Source organism: Rhineura floridana, chromosome 2 (genome assembly GCF_030035675.1).
Source record: "Rhineura floridana isolate rRhiFlo1 chromosome 2, rRhiFlo1.hap2, whole genome shotgun sequence".
In the NCBI taxonomy this organism is placed as follows: Eukaryota; Metazoa; Chordata; class Lepidosauria; order Squamata; family Rhineuridae; genus Rhineura; species Rhineura floridana.
In genome coordinates, this window is record NC_084481.1 from 50,615,171 (window position 1) to 50,633,948 (window position 18,778).

General features: G+C 41.7%; 1 protein-coding gene across 1 annotated transcript in view; it reads left to right on the plus strand.

Moving 5' to 3' along the window:
• Positions 1-18,500, plus strand: part of FIGN (fidgetin, microtubule severing factor) — a 213,938-nt gene extending 195,438 nt beyond the window's left edge. The window contains exons 4-5 of the transcript XR_009760486.1: positions 16,766-16,856; positions 18,298-18,500. The gene's annotated coding sequence lies outside the window, so the exon portion shown is untranslated. The remainder of the gene's footprint in view (positions 1-16,765; positions 16,857-18,297) is intronic.
• Positions 18,501-18,778: the final 278 nt, after the last annotated feature.

An 18,778-nucleotide genomic window follows, 5' to 3' on the forward strand; every position in this document is an offset into this window, starting at 1 on the left:
AATTTGGCCCAGGTGGCATCTGGTTCTTACCAATTCTCTTTCTGAAGTACATTCAGTTGTGTTGGGATTTCTAGACATGACAGCATTATGTTGGAGAGGTTTCGCATTATTCTGGTGTCCATCCATGTGGCACTGAAGCTACCCATATTGTGCTATGGCTCTAAGAAAAAGTGTGGCAATAGCCACAGCCATCGCAAGACATTTTGGTGACTGAGACAGAAGACTTAAAACACAACCTACCTGCAGTAAAATAAATAAATAAATAACAATCTGACAATGGATCCCAAAATATATCTCCCAAGATCACTTCACTCAGCTTAATAGTAGGGCCATCAACAGTGAACAAGTACTAATATGATCATGCTCTAGAGGTCTATATCGGCTCTGCAGGCAATATTAGGTTTTATTTATACCTATCTTGTGAGATGTCAGGTATTTTTACTGCCAAATTAATGGGAACATAGGAAGATAACTTATACAGAGTCAGACCATTGGTCCATCTAGTATTATCTATGCTAACTAGCAGTGGCTCTCCAGAATTTCAGCCCTACCTGAAGATGCCAAAGACTGAATCTGGGATCTTCTTCATGTAAAGTAGTTGCTCTATGACTGAGCCCTTCCCTTATTGTTGTCGTCTGGAGGATCGTCCTTCAGCCGTGCATCGCTGATGTCGTCTGTCGCTCGCGTGTGGATGTAGACTGCTACCGTTGTGAACTGTGCTACTGCTTGACTGCCATCACTGTAGTTTTGCCATCGCCACCGTCCTGTTGTGTGCCTGTTTGCATGCTGGTCCTGTCACCAGTGGAGTGGCCGGGCACGGTGCTACTCGTGTGGACGTGGTGCTGCCTACTACTGCTATTGTTGTGCTGTTGTATGTTGGAAGAGGATTAATTTTAACGTTGGTTGTGTTGTGCGCTTGTGTGTGTGGTTTAGTGTATGGTGTGTGGTATGAATATGAATGTGGTATGACTGGTTGGCTGTGGTACGAATGTATTGAATGATTGTTTATATATATGCAGTCTCATGATTGGAAGGCCTGACTAACCTTAGAGCTGTGTACTGGACTTGATTACCCATCCCTTAATATCTCCTACAACATCCTTTGACCTTTTATCATCTGGGCTGGTTGACTGCGGAGGAGATAGGGGCATGTGTAAATCAGGGAGGGAAGAAGAGGGAAGGGTGGGGGGCCAAAGTATAGCAAGATTGGGCGGCAGGCGCTGGAATGGTGCTGGGGGCAGACCACGTCAACGGAGAGAAACAAGGGATAGATACATAATATCCATCCCTTGTTCCAGGTCTGTCCAGAACCAGAAGGAAGCTGGGGGATGCAGGATTCCTACTGACCTTCGACTGCTGATGTGTAATGCCAGGTCTGTAGTACAAAAGACATCTATCATTCATGACTTGATCTTGGATGAATGTGCAGACCTGGCATGTATTACGGAGACCTGGTTGGATGAAGCCTCAGCTCCTATTCTTGAGTCTATGTGCCCACCGGGTTTCCGTTACGCACAGCAGCCGAGGGTCGGAAGGCGGGGAGGGGGAGTGGCAGTTATTTACTGAGAGTCGCTGCTCTTTGCCAGACCTCCCCTTCGTTGGACTAGCTTTGTTGATTGTATGTACTGGAGGTTGGGCTCTAAGGGCAGTTTAGGGATCCTGCTCGTGTACCGCCCGCCCCGCTGCACAGCAGACTCCCTGGCCGAGGTGCTCGAGGTGATCTCGGATGTGCGAATGTTGTCCCCAGAGCTGTTAGTTCTGGGTGATTTTAACATACACGCTGAGACCACTCTCATGGGAGCTCCTCGGGATTTCCTGGAAACCATGACTTCCTGGGAACTGCGCCTTAGTAACACTGAGCCCACCCATGTAGCCGGTCATACTCTTGACCTTGTATTTGTCCCGGAGGGGGAGGGTAGTGTGCTTAAGTTGCGGGCTAATTCTTTTACCCCTGTGTCATGGTCAGACCACTATCTGGTAAAGATGGATCTCTCGATGCCGCACGCCCTCTGCAGGGGTAAAGGTCCTATTAGAATGGTCCGCCCCAGGCGCATGATGGATCCAGATGGTTTCCTGACGGCGCTTGGGGAATTGGAACCTGCTGAAGGTCGCTCGGTCGAAGCCCTGGTGATGGAGTGGAACGAGAGGATCACTGGGACCTTAGACCGAGTGGTTCCGAAACGTCCTCTCCCCCTGAACAGAACTCAAGTAGCACCATGGTATACACCATGGTTGCGTACATTGAGACAGAAGGTGAGACGACTAGAGTGCTGGGGGCAGAAGTCGCACTCCGAAGATGCCCGAACACAGGTTAGAGCAGCCATAGCTGCCTACCAGGTGGCGGTAAGGGCAGCAAAGAGGGAATTCTTTGCTGCCTCTATTGCGTCAGCAGAGTGCTGTCCCAGGAGGTTGTTCCAACTGGTCCGAAGCCTGGTCGGTCCAGTTGCTCAGGAACCCTTGGAACAGTCTAAGGCCTCCTGTGACAAATTGGCAAAGCACTTTGCTGATAAAATCGAGCACCTGAGGAGCTCAATTCCGTACGCCGTGGATACAGTGAGTGAACTAGAGTTGACCAGTTGCAAACCAGTCAAATGGGATCGATTTTGGCCTCTTTCTTCTGAGGATGTGGACAAGGTGCTCTCATCTGTAAAGCCTACCACTTGTCTAAATGACCCTTGCCCATCATGGCTCCTTATGAGCTGTAAAGAGAAATTGGGTAAGGGGATCAAGGCAGTGGTTAATGCATCCTTGCAAGAGGGTGTTATGCCACTAGCCTTCAAGGAGGCTATTATAAAACCCATCTTAAAGAAGTCCTCCTTGGATCCCCCGATCTTAAACAACTTCCGCCCAATTTCAAACTTACCATTCTTGGGCAAGGTCATTGAGAGAGTGGTGGCAAATCAGTTGCAGACACACTTGGATGAAACGGATTATCTTGATCCATACCAATCGGGTTTCAGGACTGGACATGGAACTGAAACAGCCTTGGTCGCTCTGGTTGATGATATGAGGAGGGCATTGGATAGGGGAGAATTCACCTTCCTTGTCCTCCTGGATCTCTCAGCAGCTTTTGATACCGTAGACCATGGTATCCTTTTAGATCGCCTGGAGAGTTTGGGATTGGGAGGCACGGTCTTACAGTGGTTCCACTCCTTTCTCTCTGACAGGCCAACAGGTAGCATTGGGTGAGGAGGTTTCAGACCCTTGGCCTCTCAATTGTGGTGTGCCACAGGGTTCTATCCTCTCTCCCATGCTATTTAACATCTATGTAAAGCTGTTGGGAGAGATCATCAGGAGATTTGGGTTGCAGTGTCACCAATATGCGGATGACACTCAGCTCTATCTCTCATTTAAATCTTCACCAGAGAGGGCTGTGGAGACCATGTCCAAGTGCCTGGAATCCGTGAGTGGATGGATGGGCAGGAACAGGTTGAAGTTGAACCCGGATAAGACCGAGGTACTACTTGTGGGAGACAAGGGAGGGTTAGGAGATGTTGACCTGGTGTTTGATGGGGTGAAATTGCCCCTACAGGACCAGGTCCGCAGCCTCGGAGTTGTTCTTGATTCCAGGCTGTCCATGGAGGCTCAGATTTCGGCTGTGAGCCGGGCAGCTTGGTATCAATTACATCTTATACGTAAGCTGCAACCCTACCTCCCTGTTCAACAGCTCTCGCTCGTGGTACACGCCCTGGTCACCTCTCGATTAGACTACTGTAATGCGCTTTACGTGGGGTTACCCTTGAAAACAACCCAGAAATTACAACTTATACAGAATGCAGCGGCGCGCTTACTTACCAACAGCCGCCGCCGGGACCACATCACGCCAGTATTACTTGATCTACACTGGCTGCCGGTTGTCTTCCGGGCCCAATTCAAGGTGTTGGTATTAACCTTTAAAACCCTAAACGGTTTCGGCCCTGCTTACCTGAAAGAGCACCTCCACCGCCACCAACTATGCCGCCCTACTAGATCAGCCACACAAGGCCTTCTCTCAATCCCGCCAACCAAAACAGTTAGGTTGGTGGGTACTAGGGAGAGAGCCTTTTCTGTGGTGGCCCCCACTCTCTGGAACTCCCTCCCATGTGATCTCCGACATGCCCCTTCCCTAGACGTATTCCACAAGGCCCTGACGACGTGGCTATTCCAACAGGCCTATGAGGTCCTTGGGATGGGTAAATCTCCATGATTTTGTCATCTGTCGTATGCTGCTATTATAACTGTTTTTATATGTACCGATGACTGTCCAATATTTTATTTATTGTTATTATGTGATTGCATTTGAATTTTTGTATTTTATCTCATTTTAATGTACGTTGCCTAGAGTGGCTAATTGCCAGATAGGCGACAAACAAATTTATTATTATTATTATTATTATTATTATTATTATTATTATTATTACTATTATTATTATTATTATTATTGCAACAGAATACAACAGACACCACAGATTCTGTGTATGGAAAGAGCCTAAATCAGTGGTTCTTCCCAAAGGGGAAGAACTACCTAAGGAGAATTAGAAAACTCTAGACCACTTCCAAAGATACCATTGGTCCTATTGTCCCCATTAGCTTTCTTCAATAGCAGTGAATGTTGTTAACAAGAAATTTATTCTACTCTAAATAGAAAGCTGCAGGAGGGAAAAGATGGAGAAGTGGGGATATTCCTCCTCTTCATTATTACATTTGCTACTGTAGCAGAAGTAGTAAAAGGCTGTATTCCACCTCTTCCTACTGATGGGAAGTATGTGTCTGCAACAATACAGAATATGTGCATGAGTGAACACTTAAGTGTTTTGACATGTGAAGTAGTCCACTGGTCAATTTAAAAACACCAGTATGGCCCACCACTCAGGCCCTGCTCCATCCTACATGCTTTACCATCTGTGGTGATGCTGGGCTCCTGGCACATGTGCCTTAACTTGTTGGTGCCACCATGTTAATTACACTGGCCCCAAAAACTGAAGTATGTCAGAGACCACCATAATTAACATAGTGGTGTCTGCAAGTTAAAGGATACTATGTGGGCCCGACCACCACAACCCTCAATCCTCACCACCACCTAGTTGAGCCACGTAGGTTGCAGTGGTGGCTGTAGCTAATGGTTAAGTTCCCAGCTGGGCCCTGAAAGCATTTGCTCATGTATGTCAAATGCTGGCACTGGGTCTGCCACCCTGAATCACATCTTATATGTATCCTAAACGAGATAATGATGATTAGTATTAGTGTGTGAAATTAATTAGAATTTTTTTTACTTATGTATTTGGATGAGCCAGAAGAATGACATCCAAGAAGAGCTAAGTGTCCGTCTCTATAAGTTATTTCATCTGTGTCCTTACCAGCCATTCACCTGGGGGGGGGGAGGTGTCTATATTTCTCATTATAAACCAGGGATGATAGTACTGGTTATCCACTAAGTCAGTTGTTTATGGACCAATTGTACATTATTGTTATAAATCACCCAAGCTCATGTCCTAGTTGTCTTTGCACATCGCTGATATTACTGTAATAGATGTTGCAGTTTTACTGCCAATTGTTTTGAAATACATTTCTAAAATACAATCCTTCTCAGTTAACTAATTTATTCATTTTTTAAAAAATATTAATCTACCCTTCATCACAACATGATCATGGGTAGAATTTGAATGGGACTGATTCAGTAGTAATAGAGCCATATATTTATTCACAATTTGGGAAATGGCACTGAATATCAAACACCAAAACATGCATGGTAGCTCTAAAAAGTTTATATTGTTGTTTGCACCTCTTTATGCTATGTTATTCCCCAGTAATTTCTGGATGATATTCAGCCTTCCTTACGTCATACTGAAGAGCTAGTTATCAATATAAATTGCTGCCCTGGGCTCCTACTGGGAGGAAGGGCGGGATATAAATCAAATAATGAAATAAATAAATAAAATATAATAAATATATTTTCCATATACAAAAGGTAAAATTAGACCCTCCGTGGCGCAGAGTGGTAAGCGGCGGTAATGCAGCTGAAGCTCTGCTCACGGCCAGAGTTCAATTCCAACAGAAGGAGGAAGTCGAATCTCCAGTAAAAGGGGTCGAGGTCCACTCAGCCTTCCATCCATCCGTGGTCGGTAAAATGAGTATCCGTCACACGCTCGGGGGTAAAGAAAGGCCGGGGAAGGAAATGGCAAACCCACCCCATATATACGGTCTGCCTAGTAAACATCACAAGTCATCACCCTAAGAGTCGGAAACGACTCGCACTATAAGTGCGGGGACACCTTTACCTTTAAAGGTAAAATTGGAGCAGACCTTACTGTCTATCTCTTTGAGCTAAAGCTGAGCACAAATTTCAGCTTTGTTTGCCACCACTCTGAAGGGGAACAAAATGGCAACATTGTTTTGCAAACAAGTCAGATAACCTGTATGACACAAATAGGGAACCATCATGGGGAGGAGCAGCTGTCACAAGCAGAGTGGTTATATATTGTCTCATATACTTAAGCCTAGTTATATGAGGAAAGACCGAAAGGTGCAGCAAAAGTTAATGAGTTGTTACTGGACACCCTATCTATGTTTATTACATTTATAATAATGAATCTATCTGCATTTGCCATGAATGAAGACTGAATGAGGAATATAAAAGGGAAACCCAGCAACACAGGAGCTCTAATTAGATTAGCAGTAGGTAAAATATTTGGGTTGGTGTGATAATGGTAACTGTCTACTTCTGAATGTGCCAGGTCAAATTGTTCATATACAGTCTAAGAGGTGGTGTCAACATGGTGACAAAAATCCAGACTGAAGATGTCTGGGAAATCTCATGTCCTTGGCCTCGCCTCACCAAATAGATGAAAAATTATAGGATGAACTTGACTGCTTTAGAAGTTACTATCCTTCCAGCCTCAGTAGAACAACAATTCATAGGAGGCAATTTCACAGGGATTTATTTAGGAGATATAGTCAGCACAGAAATTGTCTCTCTTCTCCCCACAACCCAAGCAATGCCTCTTATTTGTAATACATTGCTATGTTCACTGCTGCAAATGATGTAATGCAATGTCCTAGGTATATGCAATAGTAAATTATGAAAAAAGACAAAGTATTGGAGACCACAAGCTCTGCAGAAAACATGAGGGACATGGTATCCAACTTGATTCATATATTATATAACTGGACAAAAATAAGTTCAAATAGCACATACTTCTGAGTTTCTACTGTAAAGTGGGAGCTCATAAATTTCACTAAGTTTAAACCTGCAAGGTAATTTCCCACATTCCAGTGTAATCAGGATAAGAAGCAGTGTGAGTGACTTGTGTTCCTTTTCCATTTATGTGTTGTATGAATAGGTACATAAGTGAAAAGGGACTTAGCACTGTGCTGCACGTGCTGGTAAAAGAGTCCAATGTAGCTGTTCTAATGGCTTTTGATCCAGTAGATGCCTCACTTAATGTAAAAGGGGAGGCAATTTTTGCTGAGTTCTTCTTTGCACTGCAGCCCTTTGCACCTCCCAAAATAGTTTAGAACAGTGTGGAAGGTGGGGGTGGGATGATGCAGGGTGAATTGGAGAAAATTACCTTCCCTTCTCTTACATTAGCAAAGGATTTTGCTGGAACAAAAGATGTTCCATGAGCAGAATGACAGCATCAGACTCCACCCTATGGTTCTAGAAAAGAAGGCACAGGGGGAAAAGATGACTATGATGGGAAACAGCACAGGCCAATGAATAATAACTGGAATTGACCTTGACTGAAATCCTCCCTGCCACATACTGTTATTATCTCTCATCCTCAATTCCAATCTGTAAAATGGGGATAATTATGACCTACCATACATAGATGTTGTGATGACAGACAGTGAAAAGTTGTAAATCACACTGCATGTTAAAAGCTATGAAATAATAACTATTACTATTTAGAAATGCAAATATTTTTAGACACATAGCAAGGGCACCAACTAAACAAAGTTTGAGTCCTAAACAAAGTTCCTCTGTAAGAACGATAGCTTCAAACCTTGCCAATTTTAATGACGGTTCTATCTGATAGTGGAATAAGGTAAAAAGGGGAATGAGGCAAAACATACTTAACAAAAAAGGCTGTTTTCCCATTGGCTTGGGTTTCTTATTTTAAAAACACTTCCAGGGTATTTCTTAGGGTGGGTAGTTGGAGCTCTGGCTTTAGCCTTGTTGTTTATTTTTAATGGTGTGCAAATGTTCAAGCACTGACTCATTTAGAGACTTGGTTAAACCTCTGCAACCAGAGTAAAGGCTAAAGAGTAAAGTCATCTACAGATGCAATTGATCCTCTTTAGTATATAGATTAGTTTACATCTGTTTTTCAGAATGATTTATGTGAAATCTTGATCTAGATAATTTTTCCCAATCGAAAAATTAGCTTTCATTGTATTTTACCTTGTAAAAGCTAGAATTTTGTTTGTAGCTTGTGAAAATATTTTCTAGCTATTGGAAAAGCAAGGAACAGGGCTATGTTTCTTTGTATCCCTTTTTATGCATACAAAGAAAGATATGATGTCTTGAGACCAAATTTATGTGAGATCTAATCTTGTATCACTGAACATCTGTTCAGCCAGTAGGTCAATGACAAGCAATTATATTTCATGAAGATGTGAAAAGTTGTGGTAGGAATGGTGGTGCAGTTCTTCTTCTCATGCATCCAAGTGATCTCCTTTATATGATACCTGTGTTAGTAGTCTGTATAAAAGAAACTATTGCCCTGAATCCTGATTGCTCTCTAAAGAGTAGGTCTGAAAAGGCTTCCCCAGCTTGTTTTGCACACTGCGGTCTCCTTGACTGTCCTCATCTCATTGCTATTGTTCTGCTGCTCTGCTCCTTCCCAGCAGCGGGCACAGTAGTATCCCATGCTTTCCAATTGCAAAGAGGCTGCATTCCTCAAAGGATTTCACAGACGGCACAGACAACAAAGTTCACCTAAATGCTTATGGTAGTACCTTGAAGATGATTGCAACAGCGCAGAGAAATATATAGAACCCCAGCCAAAGTTACAGATACCACCTAAGAAAAAGATACCTCAGTTGTCAAAGTGCAAAGGGCAAAGTTGGCACCAAAGTCATGCAACTGTATGGTGCCCATGCATATTTATAATTCACCATGCCGCGATACAGGCAACAACAATCCTTAATCCAGCCTTCAACTGTGCAGTTTCAATACTGTCAGAGAGCTGGGATTAAAGAACTGACTCAAACATAATGCTGCACTATCCAGAATAGAGTCATAACTCTCTTCTGGAGGGTGGGCATTTCAGATATCCTACCTAGAGATCCACAAAAACTTGGACACTTCTACCAGGGGTGTAAGTGGAGAGTACAGCTGGGGCCTCAGTGCAGTGTGCAAATTTACAAGGGAGGAGATAAAAGGCTTTGCTGAAGAGTCAATGGCACATAGTGGCTACAATTTGGGGTTAGGATATGGGAAACTCAGGTTCAAAATTTTGCTCATCCATCACTGTGTGGCCTTGAATGAGTCAATAGCTCTCAGTCTAGTGGCTAACCTACCTACCAGGGATGTTGTGTGTATTATGTGCCTTCAAGTCAATTATGACTTATGGCAACCCTATGAATCAGCAACCTCCAATAGCATCTGTCAGGAACCACCCTGTTCAGAGGTTGTAAGTTCAGGTCTGTGGCTTCCTTTATGGAATTGATCCATCTCTTGTTTGGTCTTCCTCTTTTTCTACTCCCTTCTGTTTTTCCCAGCATTATTGTCTGTTCTAGTGAATCATGTCTTCTTGGAATCATGTCTTGGAATCATGTCCAAAGTATGATAGCCTCAGTTTCATCATTTTAGCTTCTAGTGACAGTTCTGGTTTAGTTTGATCTAACACCCAATTATTTGTCTTTTTCGCGGTCCATGGTACCTGCAAACCTCTCCTCCAACACCACATTTCAAAAGAGTTGATTTTTCTCTTATCTGCTTTTTTCACTGTCCAACTTTCTCACCTATACATAGAGGGAGGGAATACCATGGTCTGCATGATCCTGACTTTGGTGTTCAGTGATATATATTTGCATGTGAGGACCTTTTCTAGTTCTCTCATAGCCAGTCCTAGCCTTCTTCTAATTTCTTGACTATTGTCTCCATTTTGGTTAATGGCTATGCCAAGGTATTAATAATACTTGACAAGTTCAATACCCTCATTGTCGACTTTAAAGTTACAAAATCTTATGTTGTCATTACTTTAGTCTTTTTGATGTTGAATTGTAGTCCTGCTTTTGTGCTTTCCTCTTTAACTTTCATCAGCATTCATTTCAAATCAATACTAGTTTCTGCTAGTAGTATGGTATCATCTGCATATCTTAAATTATTGATATTTCTCCCTCCAATTTTCACACTTTCTTCATCCAAATCAAAGCATTCCCAACAATGACTGTCCAGCTGCCTCTTGAATGCCTACAGTGTTGGAGAGCCCACTACCTCTCTAGGTAATTGATTCCATTGTCGTATGGCTCTAACAGTTAGGAAGTTTTTTCTGATGTCCAGTCAAAATCTGGCTTCCTGCAACTTGAGCCCATTATTCCATGTCCCGCACTGATGATCGAGAAGAGATCCCGGCCCTCCTCTATGTGACAACCTTTCATGTACTTGAAGAGTGGTATCATATCTCCCCTCAGTCTTCTCTTCTTCAGGCCAAACATGCCCAGTTCTTTCAGTCTCTCCTCATAGGGCTTTGTTTCCAGTCCCCTGATCATTCTTGTTGCCCTTCTCTGAACCTGTTCCAGTTTGTCTGCATCCTTCTTGAAGTGTGGAGACCAGAACTGGATGCAGTATTCAATATGAGGCCTAATCAGTGCTGAATAGAGGGGAACTAATACTTCACGCGATTTGGAAACTATACTTCTGTTAATGAGGCCTAATATAGCATTTGCCTTTTTTGCAGCCAAATCACACTGTTGGCTCATATTCAGCTTGTGATCAACGACAATTCCAAGATCCTTCTCGCATGTCGTATTGCTGAGCCAAGTATTCCCCATCTTATAACTGTGCATTTGGTTTATTTTTCCTAAGTGTAGAACTTTGCATTTATCCCTGTTGAATTTCATTATGTTGTTTTCCGCCCAATGCACCAGCCTATCAAGGTCCCTTTGAATTTTGATTGGAATTTTGTTTCTGTCTTCCACAATATTGGCTATGCCCCCCAATTTTGTATCATCTGCAAATTTGATAAGCATTCTCTGTACCTCCTCATCCAAGTCGTTAATAAAAATGTTGAAGAGCACTGGGCCCAGGACCGAGCCCCATGGTACCCCATTTGTTACTTCTACCCAGTTTGAGAAGGAACCATTGATAAGCACTCTGTGAGTACGATTCTGGAGCCAACTGTGGATCCACCTGATAGTTGTTCCATCAAGCCCACATTTAGCTAGCTTGCTAATCAGAATATCATGGGGCACTTTGCTGAAGTCGAGGTATATTATGTACATAGCATTCCCACAGTCTGCAAGGGAGGTTACCTGGTCAAAAAATGAGATAAGATTAGTTTGGCAGGATTTGTTCTTCATAAATCCATGTTGGCTCCTAGTAATCACTGCATTGTTTTCAGGGTGCTTATAGATTAACTGCTTTATAATCTGCTCCAGAGTTTTTCCAGGGATTGATTTTAGGCTGACTGGTCTGTAGTTCCCCAGTTCCTTCTTTTTGCCTTTTCTGAAGATAGGGACAACATTAGCTCTCCTCCACTCATCCGGCACTTCACCCGTCCTCCATGATGTTGCAAAGATAATAGACAGCGGTTCTGAGAGTTCTTCAGCCAGTTCCTTCAATACTCTAGGATGCAGTTTACTCGTTCAAAGTGATTAGGTATTCCTTGACCATTTGTCTATCAATCTCAAGCTCCAATCCTGCCCCTTCTACTTCATGTTTCCCAGGAGGGTCACAGAGCCTTTTTTGGGAGAAGACTGAGCCAAAGTAGGAATTGAGCACTTCTGCCTTTTCTTTGTCATCTGTTATCATTTTGCCATCCTCATTGAGTAGCTGTGCCACCGTTTCTTTTCTCTGTCTTTTACTATGGACGTATCTGAAGAAAACTTTTTTGTTGCTTTTAGCATCCCTTGCTAACCTCAGCTCATTCTCAGCTTTAGCCTTCCTGACACCATCCCGGCAATTCCGTGATACCTGCCTGTACTCTTCCTTTGCGGCCTGGGCTTCTTTCCATTTCCTGTATGTGTCCTTTGTTGTTTTCACGTCCTCTCTAAGCTTTATGTGAAGCCACATTGGCTTCTTCTGCTGTTTCCCCCCTTTTTTCCTTGTTGGAATTGGTTGCCATTGCGATTTTAGAATTTCCTTTTTTAGAAACTCCCACCCATCTTGGACTCCTTTTCTCATTAGGGTGGAACCATACTTACAATTGTTCTGAGTTTATTAAAATCAGCTTTCCTGAAGTCCAGGGTGCGCATATGGCTACTCTCAGCTTTTGCTTCTGTTAAAATCAAGAATTCAAGTATGGTGTGGTCACTTTCCCCCAGAGTTCCCGTAACTGCCACTTCATCCACCAAATCATCTCTATTGGTTAGAATCAAGTCCAGGATAGCTGATCCCCTGGTTGCTTCCTCCACTTTCTGTAGGAGAAAGATATCTCCAACACAAGTCAGAAATTTCTTGGAGGGGCCGTGTTTGGCAGAATTTGTCTCCCAACAGATATCGGGATAATAGAAATCCCCCATTACTACTACATCATGCCTCCTCAAGACATTGGCAATTTGCTTTTTAAAAGTTACATTCTCGTCTTCTCCTTGATTGGGTGGTCGGTAATAGACTCCAAGCACCACATTCCTTTTCTTACTTGCCCCATTAATTTTAATCTAGATACAACACAAATGAAAAATGTTTTGACAAGCGTGATAAAAAAAACCAAAATAGTATATGTCCAGTTTTACATTTTAAGCCCACTTAACTGATTGTTGTTTTTGCTCATTTCCTGCCAGCCTAATGTAACTCACATGGCTGTTGTGAAGATATAGAAGAAGGTATAAAATGGCTGCAAAACGGGACTTCATGACAGTATCATAGGCATCACATTTTGGTTCTTTAAGAAAAGTGATGCATCTTTGTACTATAAAAGGCCATGTCCCACCCTCAAATTGGGGCAGCTCCAATGCTTCAATCAGTCTTAATCTGACTTGTTCACTGCATATTTTAGATACATAAATCCCCCTTGTCTTCAACTGAGCTTGCTCCTAGTTTAGTGTTCACAAGAGAGTTATCTTAGGCCTGTAGCCATTGGAGCTGTAAGGCTGAGAAAAGTGGATTGATGTGCTTTCACATTATTTGTTTGTTTGTTTTTACTATTTTACTTTTACAGGTAAAATAGGAAGGAAAAGCACAGAGCCTGTGTTTTTCCTAATTGCTCACTAAAAAAAAAACACAAAACCTGCTCCCACTTTGCCTAATGGCAAAACTACTAAAATAACTGATATGATAGAATATTTTGTTATTTTATTAATAAAAAATTGTGTTAAAATTATTTGATTTTGCAATCCTACATCCACTTACCTGGGAGTAAGCTCCATTAAACACAAAGGTGCTTGCTTCTATGTAGGCATGTATACCATTATACTGTAAGATAACTATACAATGAATTCTTAATGAGTGCCTGTTCTTTCATTCCTGTACAACACGAGACATGCCTAAGCCTCTTTGCAAAATTTTCACATTTTGCATTTTCCACTAATGTGTGTGTGCAAATATTTAACATCCTCCCCACTATCACCTTATTGTGTAGTGATATTTGCAGAAAATTACTTACAAGGTGTACATGATCTCAGACAAAACCAGCACAGGAAATGTGAATCCTGATTGCTAGGAATAATGGAAGGGCAAACTACAGAGCTTCCAACAAACTACAGAGATTCCAAGGACTAGAAAATGAGGCAGAAGCAGGAAAGAAAAGGGCAATAAAAAGAAAGGGAAAATGTCAGCTTTTTAGGATCCCAGTTTCTATAGCCCGGTGTTTAAACAACCATCATCAATCCAAGCTCTCACTTCACTCATTGGCTAAAACTACTGAAAGGCAGGAGGAGTGAGGCTGGCTCATCTTACAGAAATCATTTACATGAAAGTTTCCCACACATTTTTCTTTATTTTATATTATATAATTTGTGTATCACTTAATTGTAAATAAAGTCTCTAGGCAGATTTGCTTCATAACTTTCCATTCAGGAGGGCTAGAGACTTTTTTTAAAAGTGAAAGCTCAGAGTCTGGGTCCACTTGCATGGGCTCTGGTATAATTACTTCAACTGCACTATTATAATCAGGTGTGTGAGTGTATTGCATAAGGCTGACTGGGCACATGGTAAAGATGTTTGTAAGCAAATTGTTTTATCTCATGTTAAGGCTTCCATTGACAAATAGATATCAATATGTGGAAGGAGATGTAGAGCTCCATCGACTTTGGAAGTTAACAGGTTTTAGAATTTTTTTCATGTGATTTTTTTCCAGTTAGCTGATGGATGATGCATTTTTGCAAATAAACAGATAGCTGCTGTGCTGCATTAGTAGCATCATATGTATACAAAGAGTCTGACGTATTTCAGTATTAAAACCTGCACTTGAAGATACAATAGCCAAAGGCAGCACATAATTGTTTGTAATTTAGCACAAGTGATGCCGATCTAATCAAATTCTCCTGCTGACATGCTTCAAGACACTAGGTTGCCAGAAACAAAAGCACGGCTTTCATTTTCAGTTAACTTTACCAGATTTGTTAAGTTATAAAAAATATCATATGGTAGAAATGGTACCTTTGGGAGTATTTTTTCAGTCTATTTAATTAAATGTAATGATAATCTGTGCAACATTTGATCAATTTTTTCATTAGACCTCATTTTTAATTTTTCATTAGCTTCATAATTAACCAAATGTGTACTAACATCTGATTGTTTACAGATTTTCTGCTTTGTAACGTTCTGTAGCATAAAATCCCCCCTTCTCCCCAGCCTGAAACACGAAGTAGTAAATTGCAGTATTATGTCCTTCCCTTAGTGACTGAAACATCAATTTCTGTGAGGCATCAGACTAATAGATAAATTTCCGTAGGTAAATGGAAAGAATTTCTTGCTGTAATCTTATTTGAATTTCATTTCATTTGATTAAAGTAGGGAAAAGGGAAAGGAAATTAAACAAAAGAATTCAAAATGAAATTGAAGAGATGTGTTGCTGGAACGAATGTGAAGACGCTACCTGACATGATTTTCCTGCGCATAATGCTGCCAGACCTAATAGGGCAAACTGTGGTTTGAATGGATGATATCTTAGGTTTTTGTAATGCTAAAGGACTTATCAAGGTTTTTTTTTTTAAAGCAGACAGATAAGGGAATCTAAAGTTATGTCAAACAAATTACATTTTAGTTATTAGCGGCTAGTTTGTAAATATCAAAGACCCACTTATTATAGAGCTTGGAGCTGCATTTGCATGCTGATGAAATGCGAGTGGACGGCTGTGAACTGTAGGGTTATCTCTAGTGGAGCAGTGGGGAGCTCCAGAATCAGACAGTTGAGCATCTGACCGACTCAAGAGTCCAAGCTGCAGACCTCTTCTATTCACTTTCTTCACAACAATTAAAATATGCAAAGTGATAATTTTCCTTAAGTAGCCTTAAATGTGCGATCTATTTAAATGTGAGGGAAAATTGCCTGAAGCTTCTGGTGTGAGGGACAAAAAAGAATAAATTATGCAAATAGCGGAAAAGGACTCTACCACTTGAACGCCTAATTTTCCTGTAATAAGCATACTGTTTCATTTAATTTTTTGCCTCTTATTAAAAGTGACAGTTCTTTTTGCACTGTCTGATGGTTATATCTGACACAAGCAAGAGGAAATGACTGCTAGACTAAATGCTAAAGCGTTTTGGTAGCTTTTTTAGATGATGGTTACATTCACAAAGTAATTATGCACTGAAGAGTCGAGAAATAAGGTTTAATTACACAGTAATCGCTTCTGATGGACACGGCAGAAGTGTGAACACCGCCAGACTGCAATCCATCAATGACAAACCCCTGGCCACTTTTAATTCCTCCTCATTTGCATCATAACCTCCGCACCAAGTTGCACAAATGCTGTTAAATGTTAATAGGAGCTGTCTCTCCACTCAAAATGAATGCTTAAGCTGTTTCATTTTTTTACCTCCTCCACCTCAGACCTTCAAAACCAGCTCCTCTCTGAGAGCAGGCATTAAGCACAGAGCATGGTGCATGGTCACTGTTGTGCTAATTGGGAGCAACACTTAAAGTTTTATCTCTCAAGCGCTAATAATGCACACTGCTGACAAACCAGTGAATAAGTAATGGACTGGGGGTGTGGGGGGTGAAGAGAGAAGGCATACGGCATGCCTGGAATGAAAAATGCAATTGGGACTGTTGTTCAGTGACTAGCTATTTGATTAGGCCCTGTAGTCGTATTTAATCCAGATCCTTGGGGAACATAGACAAAATTACATCTTCATCTCATCAAACATTCAGCCATATTTAAGCATTCAGCTGATCATGCTTTTATTGTTTCTCTTGCAGCTACACTGAGACAATGATGTGCTGAACTTTTCATTCTGTAACACAGAAAGACTAAATTTAAACTAGGCTCTTTTATTGGGGGGAAGGAAAAGATTTGGACCCACAGTTTAAGCCCATTATCTATGGCAGTTTTTTTGTTTTCTTGCTTACTGGTTTATTTATCATTTCTGATTTCTTCCCCCCCCCCATTATCCATGTACGGATCAACCTATATCCTCAATTTGAAATAATTTTCAAATTATTATTTTTCTCCTAAGCAATAGGCATCATTTTGTCCTGACAAGAGGAAGCTTCATCTGCTGCATACCCACCAGCAAGTTCCACTGACTGCTCCATGGAACAGGAAAGGTAATTTGTAAGCAGCCAGTTAAGTTTAACAGTAGAGTCCTAAGTGACAAAAAGCACCTTTTTTTCCTCCATGAAGATTGAGAATTAACAACACCTTTCAGTGCATAATAGTTAAGCCTTTATCACTTCAGGAGCTGCTGATAAGGTTAAGAACACTAGACAAACTGCTCATTAGTGGGAAGGCTTGCCTTTTATATTAAAGACTGCTGGGTACTGAAGTTCCTCTAGTGAGCAATACGTCCCTGGCATTTGAAAAGAACGAGCTAATCACAGCACATAAATGAATATGGGAAAACATGGTATGGTCTATAGGGTAGTTTTCCTGTTTTCTGTGTGTGAAAAATTCATGTCCAGCACAGCAATACAATTAAAGTCCCCATTGATGCTGACTGCTTGAACTTGTCAGATTTGCCCACATCTTCCATCAAGATGACTACCTTATGGGTACTGCTATTGCGCTGATTGTTCAGCTTACATTTAAAAACAGAGGCTGCACTCCCCAGCTTATTTTGTCCATGTGAGTACCATGACCAGGGGACTGGAAATACAGCCCTATGAGGAGAGACTGAAAGAACTGGGCGTGTTTAGCTTTGAGAAGAGAAGACTGAGGGGAGATATGATAGCACTCTTCAAGTACTTGAAAGGTTGCCACACAGAGGAGGGCCAGTATCTCTCCTAGATTGCCCCAGAGTGCAGGACACGGAATAATGAGCTCAAGTTATAGGAAGCCAGATTTCAACTAAACATCAAGAAAAACTTCCTAACTGTTAGAACGTTAGGACAATGGAACCAATTACCGAGGGAGGTGGTGGGCTCTCCAACACTGAAGGCATTCAAGAGGCAGCTGGACAGCCACCTGTCGCTTTAATTTGAATTCTTGGATGGAGCAAGGAGTTGGACTTGATGGCCTTATAGGCCCCTTCTAACTCTATGATTCTATGACAAGCAGCATAGGACATTGCAATTTGTTCAGCAGTGGTCACCAAAGCAAGAGCAACCAGTTGTGCAGGGGGAAGGGAGAATTTCACCTTGTGGTTTTTCCCATTACAGTGTTGCAACAAAACCTGCACTTGGCTGAATTTTCTCTTCTCTTAAAGATACAGAACCATTCTCAGGCCCTGAGCCTGGCAAGCCTATTTCCCCACAGTCCTAGAGTGCTCAAATTATTTCTTCCAACTGTAAAACCCCCTTTAACAGCCACCGGTTAGGCCTGGGAATGGCTTCATCACTGCTATGCACTAATGAATTTACCTCAGGAGGATTGTTGGTTCTTCAAATGCAGACTTTCTGTTCCTTCTGTCAGGGTTTCGCATATTCCCAAGCCTCTTTCATTCTAGGCCACTTACTGTGGCATATCTCCTAGCCACAGTCTCATAAATGCTTTTAAATAAAAGCAATAACAAATAATAAAAAAAAAACAGGTGCTTATTCTCCTTTGCAGGAAGACAGCTTCTGGGCCTCTGCTTTCTTCTGCCTGGAACAATGAAACCTCAAGTGAGTTTGCCCATCCTGGTTCGGGCCTGCTTGGTTGCTAGGTTATGGGCTGGAACCTTCTGCACACTGTCACATTAAAGATGCTTCAGCTTTTGGCCTTTTCTGGTGGTTTTTTAATGTGGCACAGACAGTGGAAGTACCAACACAGTACTTTCTGTTCCTGAGACTGACACTCAATTGGAGGAAAAAATGAGACCCCGCCTTCTGCCATATTCCAGTTCCACAAATCTGGGCAGGCTAATTTGCATATTATGCAAATATTTGCATATTATTTGCATATTGTGCAAATATTTGCATATTAATATTTGGATTCTCCAGTTGTTTTGTTTTTGTGCCTAGGAATTACCACCAAAAACTGGGGAAAGATGTGAGAAATCTTTTTTTAAAAAAACTTAACATTTTCAGCCTTAAATGCCTAGACTCTATTA